Source organism: Bos grunniens, chromosome 11, assembly GCF_055505025.1.
Source record: "Bos grunniens cultivar Pamir isolate PY7600 chromosome 11, Bosgru_T2T1.0, whole genome shotgun sequence".
Classification (NCBI taxonomy): Eukaryota; Metazoa; Chordata; class Mammalia; order Artiodactyla; family Bovidae; genus Bos; species Bos grunniens.
In genome coordinates, this window is record NC_141175.1 from 56,001,087 (window position 1) to 56,016,021 (window position 14,935).

The window sequence follows — 14,935 nt, forward strand, 5'->3', positions numbered from 1 at the left end:
AAATGGGTGGAATGCCCCAACCAAAAGACAAAAACTGGTTGAATGGATACAAAAACAAGACCCCTATATACGTTTTCTATAAGAGGCCTACCTCAGAACAAGGAAAAAGATAGATCACGCAAATGGAAACCAAAAGAAAGCAGGAGTAGCGATACTCATATCAGAAAATAGACTTTGAAATAAAGGCCATGAAAAGAGGCAAAGAAGGACACTACATAATGATCAAAGGATCAATCCTAGAACATATAATGATTATAAATATATATGCACCCAACATAGGAGCACCACGATATGTAAGGCAAATGCTAACAAGTTTGAAAGGGGAATTTAACAGTAATATAATAGTAGTGGGAGACTTTAATACCCCACTCACACCTATGGATAGATCAATTAAACAGAAAATTAGCAAGGAAACACAAAATTTAAATAATGCAATGGACCAGTCAGACCTAATTGATATCTATAGGACATGTCACCCCCAAAACAATGAATTTCACCTTTTTCTCAAGTGCACATGGAACCTTCTCCAGGATAGATCACATCCTGGGCCATAAATCTAGCCTTGGTAAATTAAAAAAAAAAAAACTTGAAATCATTTCAATCATCTTTTCTGATCATAATGTGGTAAAATTAGATGTCAACTACAGGAAAAAGAAAACTATTAAAAATACAAACATATGGAGGCTAAACAACACTTTTCTGAATAACCAACAAATCACAGAAGAAATAAAAAATTAAATCAAAATATGCATAGAAACAAGTCAAAATGAAAACACAACAACTCAAAAGCTATGTGATTCAGTAAAAGCAATGCTAATGGGAAGGTTCATAGCAATACAAGCTTACCTCAAGAAACAGGAGAAAAATCAAATAAATAACCAAGCTTTACACCTAAAACAACTAGAAAAGGAAGAAATGAAGAACCCCAGGGCTAGTAGAAGGAAAGAAATCATAAAAATTTGGGCAAAAATAAATGAAAAAGAAACAAAGGAGACTATAACAAAAGTCAACAAAATTAAAAGCTGGTTATTTGAGAAGATTAAAAAGAAAAAGAAAAAGACAAAAGTTTAGCCAGACTCATCAAGAATAAAAAGGAGGAGGATCAAATCAACAAAATTAGAAATGAAAATTGAAAAATCATGACAATACAGTAATACGAAGGATCATAAGAGATTACTATCAGCAACTATATGTCAATCAAATGGACAACTTGGAAGAAATGGATGCATCCTTAGAAAAGTGTAACCTTCCAAAACTGAACCAGGAAGAAATAGAAAATCATAACAGACTCATCACAAGCACAGAAATCACAATGGTAATAAAAAATCTTCCAACAAAGAAAAGCCCAAGAACAAATGGCTTCACAGCTAATTTCTACCAAAAATTTAGAGAAGAGCTAACACCTGTCCTACTCAAACTCTTCCAGAAAATTACAGAGGAAGGTAAACTTCCCAACTAATTCTATGAGGCCACCATCACTCTAATGCGAAAACCAGGCAAAGATGCCACACACACACACACACAAACACACACAACAGACAGAAAACTACAGGCCAATATCACTGATGAACATAGGTGCAAAAATCCTTAACAAAATTCTAGCAAACAGAATTCAACAACATATTAAAAAGATCATGTATCATGACCAAGTGGGCTTTATCCCAGAGATGCAAGGATTCTTCAACATTCCCAGATCAAACAATGTGATACACCACATTAACAAATTTAAAGACACATATGATCTCAATAGATGCAGAGAAAGCCTTTGACAAAGTTCAACATTGATTTATGATAAAAAAAAAAAAAAATGAGATCTAACCAGTCCATTCTGAAGGAGATCAGCCCTGGGATTTCTTTAGAAGGAATGATGATAAAGCTGAAACTCCAGTACTTTGGCCACCTCATGCAAAGAGTTGACTCATTGGAAAAGACTCTGATGCTGGGAGGGATTGGGGGCAGGAGGAAAAGGGGACGACAGAGGATGAGACGGCTGGATGGCATCACTGACTCGATGGATGTGAGTCTGAGTGAACTCCAGGAGTTGGTGATGGACAGGGAGGCCTGGCTTGCTGCAATTCATGGGGTCGCAAAGAGTAGGACACGACTGAGCGACTGAACTGAACTGAACTGAAGCAGGCATAGAAGGAAGATACATCAACATAATAAAAGCCATATATGATAAACCCACAGCGATTATTATCATCATTGGTGAAAAATTGAAAGCATTCCCCCTAAAGTCAGGAACAAGACAAGGGTGTGCACTCTCATCACTACTATTCAACATAGTTTTGAAAGGTTTAGCCACAGCAATCAGAAAAGAAAAAGAAATAAAAGGAATCCAGATTGGGAAAGAAGTAAAACTCTCACTGTTTGCAGATGATATGATCATCTGCATCAGATCAGTCGCTCAGTCGTGTCCGACTCTTTGGGAACCCATGAATCGCAGCACGCCAGGCCTCCCTGTCCATCAGCAACTCCGGGAGTGCACTGAGACTCACGTCCATCGAGTCAGTGATGCCATCCAGCCATCTCATCCTCTGTCATCCCCTTCTCCTCCTGCCCTCAATCCCTCCCAGCATCAGAGTCTTTTCCAATGAGTCAACACTTCACATGAGGTGGCCACAGTACTGGAGTTTCAGCTATAGCATCATTCCTTCCAAAGAAATCCCAGGGCTGATCTCTTTAAGAATGGACTGGTTGGATCTCCATGTAGTCCAAGGGACTCTCAAGCGTCTTCTCCAGCACCACAGTTCAAAAGCATCAATTCTTCGGCGCTCAGCCTTCTTCACAGTCCAAATCTCACATCCATACATGACCACAGGAAAAACCATAACCTTGACTAGACAAACCTTTGTTGGCAAAGTAATGTCTCTGCTTTTGAATATGCTATCTAGGTTGGTCATAACTTTCCTTCCAAGGAGTAAGCATCTTTTAATTTCATGGCTGCAGTCACCATCTATAGTGATTTTGGAACCCAGAAAAATAAAGTCTGACACTGTTTCCACTATTTCCCCATCTATTTCCCATGAAGTGGTGGGACCGGATGCCATGATCTTTGTTTTCTGAATGCTGAGCTTTAAGCCAACTTTTTCACTCTCCACTTTCACTTTCCTCAAGAGGCTTTTGAGTTCCTCTTCACTTTCTGCCATAAGGCTGGTGTCATCTGCATATCTGAGGTTATTGATATTTCTCCCGGCAATCTTGATTCCAGCTTGTGTTTCTTCCAGTCCAGCGTTTCTCATGATGTACTCTGCATAAAAGTTAAATAAACAGGGTGATAATATACAGCCTTGATGAACTCCTTTTCCTATTTGGAACCAGTCTGTTGTTCCACGTCCAGTTCTAACTGTTGCTTCCTGACCTGCATACAGATTTCTCAAGAGGCAGATCAGGTGGTCTGGTATTCCCATCTCTTTCAGAATTTTCCACAGTTTATTGTGATCCATACAGTCAAAGGCTTTGGCATAGTCAATAAAGCAGAAATAGATGTTTTTCTGGAACTCTCTTGCTTTTTCCATGATCCAGCGGATGTTGGCAATTTGATCTCTGGTTCCTCTGCCTTTTCTAAAACCAGCTTGAACATCAGGAAGTTCACAGTTCACATATTGCTGAAACCTGGCTTGGAGAATTTTGAGCATTACTTTACTAGCGTGTGAGATGAGTGCAATTGTGCAAAAACCCTAAAGACACTGCCAGAGAACTACTAGAACTAATCAGTGAGAATAGTAAAGATGCAGGATATAAAATTAACACACAGAAATCCCTTGCATTCCTATACACTAACAATGATAAAACAGAGAAATTAAGGAAAAAATTACATTCACCATTGTGACAAAAAGAATAAAATACTTAGGAATAAATCTATCTAAAGAAACAAAAGACCTATATATAGAAAACTATAAAACACTGGTGAAAGAAATCAATGAGGACACAAATAGATGGAGAAATATACCATCTTCATGGATCAGAAGAATCAAAATAGGGAAAATTGGTATCCTACCCAACGCAATCTATGGAGTCAATGCTATCTCTATCAAGCTGCTGCTGCTGCTGCTGCTAAGTCACTTCAGTCATGTCCAACTCTTTGCAACCCCATGGATGGCAACCTCCTAGGCTCCCCCATCCCTGGGATTCTCCAGGCAAGAACACTGGAGTGGGTTGCCATTTCCTTCTCCAATGCATGAAAGTGAAAAATGAAGTCGCTCAGTCATGCCGACTCTTAGCGACCCCATGGACTGCAGCCCACCAGGCTCTTCCATCCATGGGATTTTCCAGGCAAGAGTACTGGAGTGGGGTGCCATTGCTTTCTCCATTCTAACACTATACACAAAAATAAATACAAAATGGATTAAAAATCTAAATGTAAGACCAGAAACTATAAAACCCCTACAAGAAAATATAAGTAAAACACTCCCTGACATAAAGCACAGCAAGATCCTCTATGACCCACTTCCCAGAGTAATGTAAATAAAGACAAAAATAAACAAATGGGACCTAATTAAATTTAAATGTTTTTGCACAATGAAGGAAACTACGAAGGAAAAGACAGACTTCAGAATGGAAGAAAATAATAGCAAACAAAGCAACTGACAAATAATATACAAGTAGCATATGAAGCTCAATACCAGAAAAATAAATGGCCCAATCAAAAAATAAGCCCAAGAACTAAACAGACATTTCTCCAAAGAAGACATACAGATGGCTAACAAACACATGAAAAGATGCTCAACATCACTCATTATCAGAGAAATGCAAGTTAAAACCACAATGAGATACCATCTCAAGCCAGTCAGCATGGCTGTTATCAAAAAGGCTACTAAAAATAAATGCTGGAGAGGGTGCAGAGAAAAGGGAACCCTCTTACATTGTTTTTGGTAATGCAAACTAGTACAGCCACTGTGGAGAACAGTGTGGAGATTCCTTAAAAAACCTGGAAATAAAATTCCCATCAGTTCAGTCCAGTTCAGTCACTCCATCGTGTCCGACTCTTTGTGATCCCATGAATTGCAGCACGCCAGGCCTCCCTGTCCATCACCCGGAGTTTACTCAAACTCACGTCCATGGAGTCCGTTATGCCATCCAGCCACCTCATCCTCTGCCGTCCCCTTCTCCTCCTGCCCCCAATCCCTCCCAGCATCAGAGTCTTTTCCAATGAGTCAGCATGTGGTGGTCAAAGTACTGGAGTTTCAGCTGTAACATCATTCCTTCCAAAGAACACCTAATATTGATCTCCTTTAGAATGGACCGGCTGGATCTCCTTGCAGTCCAAGGGACTCCCAAGAATCTTCTCCAACACCACAGTTCAAAAGCATCAATTCTTCGGCGCTCAGCTTTCTTCATTCCCATACGACCCAGCAATCTCACTGCTGGGCATACACACGAGGAAACCAGAATTTAAAGAGACACATGTGTCCCAATGTTCATCTCAATACTGTTTACAACAGGCAGTACATGGAAGCAACCTAGATGTCAATTGGCAGATGAATGGATAAGAAAGCTGTGGTACATATACACCATGGAATATTACTCAGCTATTCAAAATGCATTTGAATCAGTTCTAATGAGGTGGATGAAACTGGAGCCTATTATACAGAGTGAAGTAAGTCAGAAAGAAAACACCAATACAGTATATTAATGCATATATATTGAATTTAGAAAGATGGTAACAATGACCCTTTATGTGAGACAGCAAAAGAGACACAGATGTAGAGAACACACTATTGGACTCTGTGGGAGAAGGCGAGGGTGGGATGATTTGAGAGAATAGCATCGAAATATGTATATTGTCATATGTGAAATAGATTGCCAGTCCAGGTTCAATGCATGAGACAGGGTGCTCAGGGCTGGTGCACTGGGATGACCCTGAGGGATGCAATGGGGAGGGAGGTGGGAGAGAGGATCAGTATGGGGAACACATGTACACCCATGGCTGATTCATTTGAATGTATGGCAAAAACCACCACAGTACTGTAAAGTAATTAACCTCCAATTAAAATAAGAAAAAAGCAACAACAACAACAAAATAAAAGTAAGAAGACTGAATTCAGGGAGATAGGATACTGGGTGTGTGATTGCTTAGTAGGGACAGACACTGAGTTTTTTCTTTGTGTCTAAGGACAAGAAAGTTATTAGATAGGTTCAGGGGATTTAAAGAGCTTGGAGTGAGCCAGCATAAATGTGCTTTACATAATCACCATATTTAAAATGAATATAATTGATTATAAAAGCTCATTACTGAAAATAACTCTGCTTAGCATAAATCATTCTCAGAAATGAAGACTCATATCTATCACATGTTCTGCCTGCCTCGCATTCTCCCTCCCTGGTGATCATTTTCAACCATTGGTATGTTTGGTATTCTTAAGAACTTACTTATACTGGATAATCTTCTGTATTTTGGGATGCCTATTGTGTGATGTGTATCCTTAAGAATTATTTATGTTTGGGAGACATATTAAATACTTTGAAAGAAGGTAAAGTTTAGCTGTACTCTGTGATACAAGCTTTTATTCAAATGCAGAAATTTCCCCTTGTTCTCACTGATTAATTTCCCTATATTCTTTCTTCTGGGGCTTTTATATTATAATACAAATTATTATGCAAACAAAATCAAGATCATATTAACCTCTATCATTTTTTCCATGTTAAATATGTGTACAATAGACAGTCTTGCTCTGAAAATAGAAAACAATGAAGTCATAAAATATGTTAGCTTTCTCAAATCCGAAGATGACCATCTAATTGTAATAACTGTAGGAAGACTCGTTTATATATGGGGAGACTAAGACAGTCACAGCCAGTTATAACAAAAAGTATAGCAATTAGGGACCCTGGTATTTCACCTGGACTCTTCCACTCTCTCAAATTAAATTAATTTTCAACGAAGCATTTTATTGAACTCAATATTTTAATTTTTCTAGATGTAATTCAAACAAGAAAATCTTAACAAAAATTGTAGTATTTTAAAATCTGGTTGCAAATTAAACCTTAATGAAATATTTGCATGGGAGGTACAAATGAAAGGAATCAGAATACATGATTTTTACTGTCTGTCGGGCTTAATAATATACATGACTTTGACATAACATTAAAGCTCCCTCCACTGTAAATTGGTGCTTATCCACAGAACCTCTTCAGAATGCAGCAGTCATGTAATATGTGTAATTCCCCAGGCCTCTTCTCTATGTTCTCAGCAGTGACTCCATAATCACTGATAAAGGACTTTTACTCTTTTGGGGTCTCATCAGCTTCTCACTCTCAAAACTGTGTGTAGAATGGAGCTGGTGATCTTTCTTTTAGAGATATGAGCTTCTTAAGAGATTGTCACCTTCAATTGTCACATAATTACTTTCAAGGGAATATTATTTTAATTGTAAATAAAATTTTAAACTAGAGAAATATCTAATTATAGCATTTCAGCTAAAAAGGAATATTTGAGAAAAAAATGAAAGTAGTTAATATCATAACAAAACTAATCGATAGAGAAATTTCATGTCCGCTGTATATCTTATATCTCACAAAAACGTACATAATCACCATGGCCATAATTAAACTACTTAGATTATTAATAAATTTAAAAATCAATTTATCAGGCTTTTATAAACTGTCCTGTCCAGGTAGGGCATGAACAGAGGACAAATAGACATGGATTTTAGGGAATAAAGGAGCTATCAGATTTATCTATGATTTAACTACAAAAAATCATAAGGTGAGAAAGCCACTCCATATAAGAATGATGGCTGAACACATTCAGGCATAACATAGAGGTAGCTTAGAATTGATAGAAAAATATAAAATAAGCCTACACTTTGGACTGACAGAACCTAGATTGGTATTCAAAGTCCAACAGTTTCTGTGTGTGATCCTGGACAAATCCTTAACCTTTGTCAGTAAAGTTAATTTAGAAGTTGGAGATTGTGAACCACTGGTGATATGGCATTGTTAACTAGGCACGGGTTGTAAGCTAATCTAACCTTTTAATATCTGCATGTCCTTGTGAAATTAATCTCTTTGAACCTCTATATCTTTGTCTATGGAATGAAGATAGCATGATTCATCTAAATCATATCTAAGAAGAAACTTCATTTGTAAGCTACCCACAAGGTAGATTTTTGAGGGAACAATAGCAGGTGATTATCACTCTCATTGCCAATGTAAAACTTTGTAAATGCAAATTAGCATGGTAGACATGAAATTCTAAACTAGAGAAAATTTTCCCATTGAAATCCTCAAAATTTGAGGGAGAATCAAAATACTTATGTCCTCAAATACCTTAAAATAGCAAAATTAATGAATAATTTTTAGAGAAAACTATTACTTTCTCCTTTCAAATTTTAGTAGGCCACTGGTTTTAAAACATATTAAGTCTCTGATTCACGAATACAAATGAGTCTATAGTGTATTTTAACTGTGAAAAGAAGGGAAGAGAAAAACAAAGGCAAAATGGAAATACCCTTTTGAATGCAGAGTTCCAAAGAATAGCAAGAAGAGATAAGAAAGCCTTCCTCAGCAATCAATGCAAAGAAATAGAGGAAAACAACAGAATGGGAAAGACTAGAGATCTCTTCAAGAAAATTAGAGATACCAAGGGAACATTTCATGCAAAGATGGGCTCAATGAAGGCCAGAAATGGCAGGGACCTAACAGAAGCAGAAGATATTAAGAAAAGGTGGCAAGAATACACAGAAGAACTATACAGAAAAGATCTTCATGACCCAGATAATCAAGAAGTTGTGATCACTCACCTAGAGCCAGACATCCTGGAATGTGAAGTCAAGTGGGCCTTAGGAAACATCACTACAAACAAAGCTAGTGGAGGTGATGATGGAATTCCAGTTGAGCTATTTCAAATCCTGAAAGATAATGTTGTGAAAGTGCTGCACTCAATATGCCAGCAAATTTGGAAAACTCAACAGTGGCCACAGGACTGGAAAAGGTCAGTTTTCATTCCAATCCCAAAGAAAGGCAATGACAAAGAATGCTCAAACTACTGCACAATCGCACTCACCTCACATGCTAGTAAAGTAATGTTCAAAACTCTCCAAGCCAGGCTTTAACATTGCGTGAACTGTGAACTTCCTGATGTTCAAGCTGGTTTAGAAAAGGCAGAGGAACCAGAGATCAAATTGCCAGCATCCGCTGGATCATGGAAAAAGCAAGAGAGTTCCAGAAAAACATCTATTTCTGCTTTATTGACTATGCCAAAGCCTTTGACTGTGTGCATCACAATAAACTGTGGAAAATTCTGAAAGAGATGGGAATACCAGACCACCTGACCTGCCTCTTGAGAAATCTGTATGCAGGTCAGGAAGCAACAGTAAGAACTGGGCATGGAACAACAGATTGGTTCCAAATAGGAAAAGGAGTACATCAAGGCTGTATATTGTCACCCTGCTTATTTAACATATATGTAGAGTACATTACAAGAAACGCTGGGCTGGAAGAACCACAAGCTGGAATCAAGATTGCTGGGAGAAATATCAATCACCTCAGATATGCAGGTAACACCACCCTTATGACAGAAAGTGAAGAAAAACTAAAGAGCCTTTTGATGAAAGTGAAAGAGGAGAGTGAAAAAGTTGGCTTAAAGCTCAACGTTCAGAAAACTAAGATCATGGCATCTGGTCTCATTGCTTCCTGGGAAATAGATGGGGAAACAGTGGAAACAGTGTCAGACTTTATTTTTTGGGGCTCCAGAATCACTGCAGATGGTGATTGCAGCCATGAAATTAAAAGAGACGCTTACTCCTTGGAAGGAAAGTGATGACCAACCTAGACAGCATAGTAAAAAGCAGAGATATTACTTTGTTCACAACGATCCGTCTAGTCAAGGCTCTGGTTTTTTCAGTGGTTATGTGTGGATGGGAGAGTTGTACTATAAAGAAAGATGAGTGCCAAAGAATTGATGCTTTTGAACTGTGGTGTTGGAGAAAACTCTTGAGAGTCCCTTGGACTGCAAGGAGATCCAACCAGTCCATCCTAAAGGAGATTAGTCCTGAGTGTACATTAGAAGGAATTATTTTGAAGCTGCAACACCAATACTTTGGCCACCTGATGCTAAGAGCTGACTCAAGACCCTGATGCTGGGAAAGATTGCGGGCAGGAGGAATAGGGGATGACAGAGGATGAGATGGTTGGATGGCATCACCTACTCAATGGACATGGGTGTGGGTGGACCCCGGGAGTTGGTGATGAACAGGGAGGCCTGGTGTGCTGTGGTTCATGGGGTCACAAGGAGTTGGACACGACTGAATGACTGAACTGAACTGATAGTGTATTTTTTTTTTTCTTTTCTTGGTTTGAATTGAGAAGAGAAAAGGAAGAGAGTGCATGAAAAGCAAATACCTTCAACGTTCTAAAATACTTCTATTATTCACAGTTTGTCATAATTGAAATTTGTCTGTATCTTACAATATATGAAAAGAGAAAGTGTTAGTTGCTCAGTTCTGTCCAACTCTTTGCAATCCCATGGACTTTAGTTCCCCAGGTTCCTCTGTCCATGGAATTGTCCAGGCAAGAATACTGGAGTGGGTTGCCATTATCTTCTCCAGGGGATCTTCCCAACCCAGAAATCCAACAATATATGGCTTATTACAATTGCTGAGGGCCAGGAAGCAGCCCTGATATAGTTGACTGCACTTGGTTGATATTCCTGGTGACAAGACAGGACAACTGCATCCCACCAATGAATTAGTCAACAAACCATTTAAGGGTCCCTTGAGAATGGAATCTGAGTGCTAATTTTTATCCATAACGTTTAGATGTCAGCACCAAAAGTCACAGAGTGAGATGTTAGCATATTGAAAGATATGATACAGAGATCAGACTACAGTAAAATTCTTCTGAAAATTGCCCAGTTTGGTGATTGGAAAATTGGTTAGCTGAGTCATGGGACTCCCTTTTATCTCAATGTTATGAGTTTAGAAATGGCTAGCTTTCTATGGTTTTTGTTGCTTCTTATTCCCAGATGATGGACAGGTGGCCTTCTCAGACAATATGTGAGATAACATCCAAGTTGACTGTCTAGTCCTGAAGTAGTTTGTTCATGTTCCCACTAGCAAGGCTGCTTGTCACTATTGTTCTATGAAAAATGGAAATAATAAGATGGAGCAGGTTGTCTCCATTAGGTTGCAATCCTGTCCTCCATGTCTAGCAGAAGAGCATGCTACTGATTCTCCTCTCAGTACGACAACAGGAGAATTAAGAAACTTAATTCTTCACATCTTTAGGTAAGTATAGCTTTCCAGCTTCTCCAGTGAAATGTTTTCCTTTAGAACTAGAATATGATCGTGGGAATTATTCAGATACCTGGATGACTACAAATGACACTATTTTATAGGGAAGAATAATGTTTCAAAAATAATAACAAAGGCTGTATCTCTAATAGTACTGATGGAACAGATGATGCTATCATGAGCAAGACAAGCACAACAAATGTTCCCAGTCAGGAGATTTAGATTTTGAATGTGAGGAGGTTTTAGAAACACTGAAGTGAATTATTTTGCTGAGAATTTATTTTTATTTATGCACAAGAGTGGTGTAAGATGACAATGTCTAAATAACTATAAAATGTTCATTTAATAAATACAAAAATGCTAAAGTATTTTGAAACAGCATTGAATCATGATTTGAGTTGAAGCCTTTATAATTCTTAGTGATTCAGATAATTTGAAACATTCTTAAAATTTTTGGTGTCATAAACTTAATAATATTCACAAAAACTCCGATAAAAGAGAGTAGCAACTTCAACAACATGATGGCCCCAACATGAAAGTAATTCAACTCAGTTAAATTCAGTGCTGTAGAGAGTGTCCATTTGCACTCCAAACACTTTTTTATCACTGTTAAAACAGGAGGCATTAAAAGTCAAGGGAAAAAAACAAAGAAGGAAGAGTTTGATGTTAAAATACATGGAGTAATTACTATTTAAAAAAATCAAAATTAGTAGGCATATTAACAGTAATTTGGGGACTTAATACTGACTTAATTACAATGTACATGGGGACTTTGAGGAAATGAGATTCAGTCATATTTTATACATGTATGTTCGACAGTACAACTCTTTAACATGTAGTTTCTACTCTTTCTTGAAACCATTTTTCTCCCTGCTTCTCTAAACTAGTAATATAAATGAGGGAGAAGAAGGAAAATGAAAAACTGATCTGTTAAAATTGCAGAACTGTACATTAAATATAGCCCCATGGTAAACATTTTCCTCTAAACAACCATGCCTTTAACTCATGAACTGAGATTGCACGTTATTACTCAATTTTTTTCTTTCTACAAAGCATTCTATATCAATGAACATTAATACTGGGAGGAGAAAATTAGAGGTGCTACAAAAGTGACAACTCTTAGCTATGGCTATTATTATAGCATATCAAAATTAAATAACAAAATTTTTTTTTAATCTTTTATTCTACTCCCCACTCACAATTACATAGCCTGCTTATGGTTTTCTTATGTGGGCTGTTATTGTTTGTGGATGATTGTTAAATGTACTGCCCTTATTCAGTTTTTTTCTCACTGGCATTTAAGTTTTATTTTATTTTTTTTTAAATTTTTAATCTTCCATAATTAAAAGTTTAATAATTCAAAGTTCTCCTTGCCTAACCTATCAGTTTCCAATGTCCATAATATATATTTCTTAGGGGCATAATAATGAGTGTAGCATCTAGTATTTTTCATGAAATATATAATTTCACAGGTAGAGTAGAAAAAGGAAATCATTTTGTGGATCTCAAATTTGTATGAGTGCTTTTTCTGTCAAGAGTTCAAATCATAACTCCATTACAAACTCCCAACTCCCTTATGAATTTGCTTGAGTCAGGGTAATGCTAAAATCATTTCCCAGCCACATTTGCCTAATCTGTAAAAAGAGACATCAGGAGACATATATCTCAGATGCTATGGTAAATGATGTGATAATTTTATTTTTTTTTAATTTTATTTTATTTTTAAACTTTACAATATTATATTGGTTTTGCCAAATATAGAAATGAATCCACCACAGGTATACACGTGTTCCCCATCCAGAACCCTCCTCCCTCCCCATACCATCCCTCTGGGTCGTCCCAATGCACCAGCCCCAAGCATCCAGTATCGTGCATTGAACCTGGACTGGCGACTTGTTTCATATATGATATTATACGTATTTCAATGCCATTCTCCCAAATCATCCCACCCTCTCGCTCTCCCACAGAGTCCAAAAGACTGTTCTATACATCAGTGTCTCTTTTGCTGTCTTGTATACAGGGTTATTGTTACCATCTTTCTAAATTCCATATATATGCGTTAGTATACTGTATTGGTGTTTTTCTTTCTGGCTTACTTCACTCTGTATAATAGGCTCCAGTTTCATCCACCTCATTAGAACTAATTCAAATGTATTCTTTTTAAAGGAATCCAAATTGGAAAAGAAGAAGTAAAACTCTCATTGTTTGCAGATGACATGATCCTCTACATAGAAAACCCTAGACTCCACCAGAAAATTACTAGAACTAATCAATGACTATAGTAAAGTTGCAGGATATAAAATCAACACACAGAAATCCATTGCATTCCTATACACTAATAATGAGAAAACAGAAAGAGAAATTAAGGAAACAATTCCATTCACCATTGCAACGAAAAGAATAAAATACTTAGGAATGTATCTACCTAAAGAAACTAAAGATCTATATATAGAAAACTATAAAACACTGGTGAAAGAAATCAAAGAGGACACTAATAGATGGAGAAATATACCATGTTCATGGATTGGAAGAATCAATATAGTGAAAATGAGTATACTACCCAAAGCAATTTATAGATTCAATGTAATCCCTATCAAGCTACCAACGGTATTCTTCACAGAGCTAGAACAAATAATTTCACAATTTGTATGGAAATACAAAAAACCTCGAATAGCCAAACCTATTTTGAGGAAGAAGAATGGAACTGGAGGAATCAACCTGCCTGACTTCAGGCTCTACTACAAAGCCACAGTCTCAAGACAGTATGGTACTGGCACAAAGACATAAATATAGATCAATGGAACAAAATAGAAAGCTCAGAGATAAATCCACACACATATGGACACCTTATCTTTGACAAAGGAGGCAAGAATATACAATGGATTAAAGACAATCTCTTTAACAAGTGGTGCTGGGAAAACTGGTCAACCACTTGTAAAAGAATGAAACTAGAGCACTTTCTAACATCATACACAAAAATAAACTCAAAATGGATTAAAGATCTAAACGTAAGACCAGAAAATATAAAACTCTTAGAGGAGAACATAGGCAAAACATTCTCCGACATACATCACAGCAGGATTCTCTATGACCCACCTCCAGAATATTGGAAATAAGAGCAAAAATAAACAAATGGGACCTAATTAAACTTAAAAGCTTCTGCACAACAAAGGAAACTATAAGCAAGGTGAAAAGACAGCCTTCAGAATGGGAGAAAATAATAGCAAATGAAGCAACTGACAAACAACTAATCTCAAAAATATACAAGCAACTCCTACAGCTCAACTCCAGAAAAATAAATGACCCAATCAAAAAATGGGCCAAAGAACTAAATAGACATTTCTCCAAGGAAGACATACAGCTGGCTAACAAACACATGAAAAGATGCTCAACATCACTCATTATCAGAGATGTGATAATTTTAAAGTACCTAACAACTTTATTTCTTTTTGATGATAGTTTTTATATATTTCTAAATCTCCCACCCATCATAGTAACTTTGAACCCTAAACTATTAGATGAGTTCCTAATCTTAGAGTAATATTTAATTAGAGTCAGATGAAGTAACTGATCCTGATTTGTAGGGGCTTCCCTGGTGGCTCAGCTGGTGAAGAACCCACCTGCCTATGCAGGAGACACCAGAGACACAGTTTAATCCCTGGGTTGGGAATACCTGCTGGAGAAGGAAATGACAGCCTACT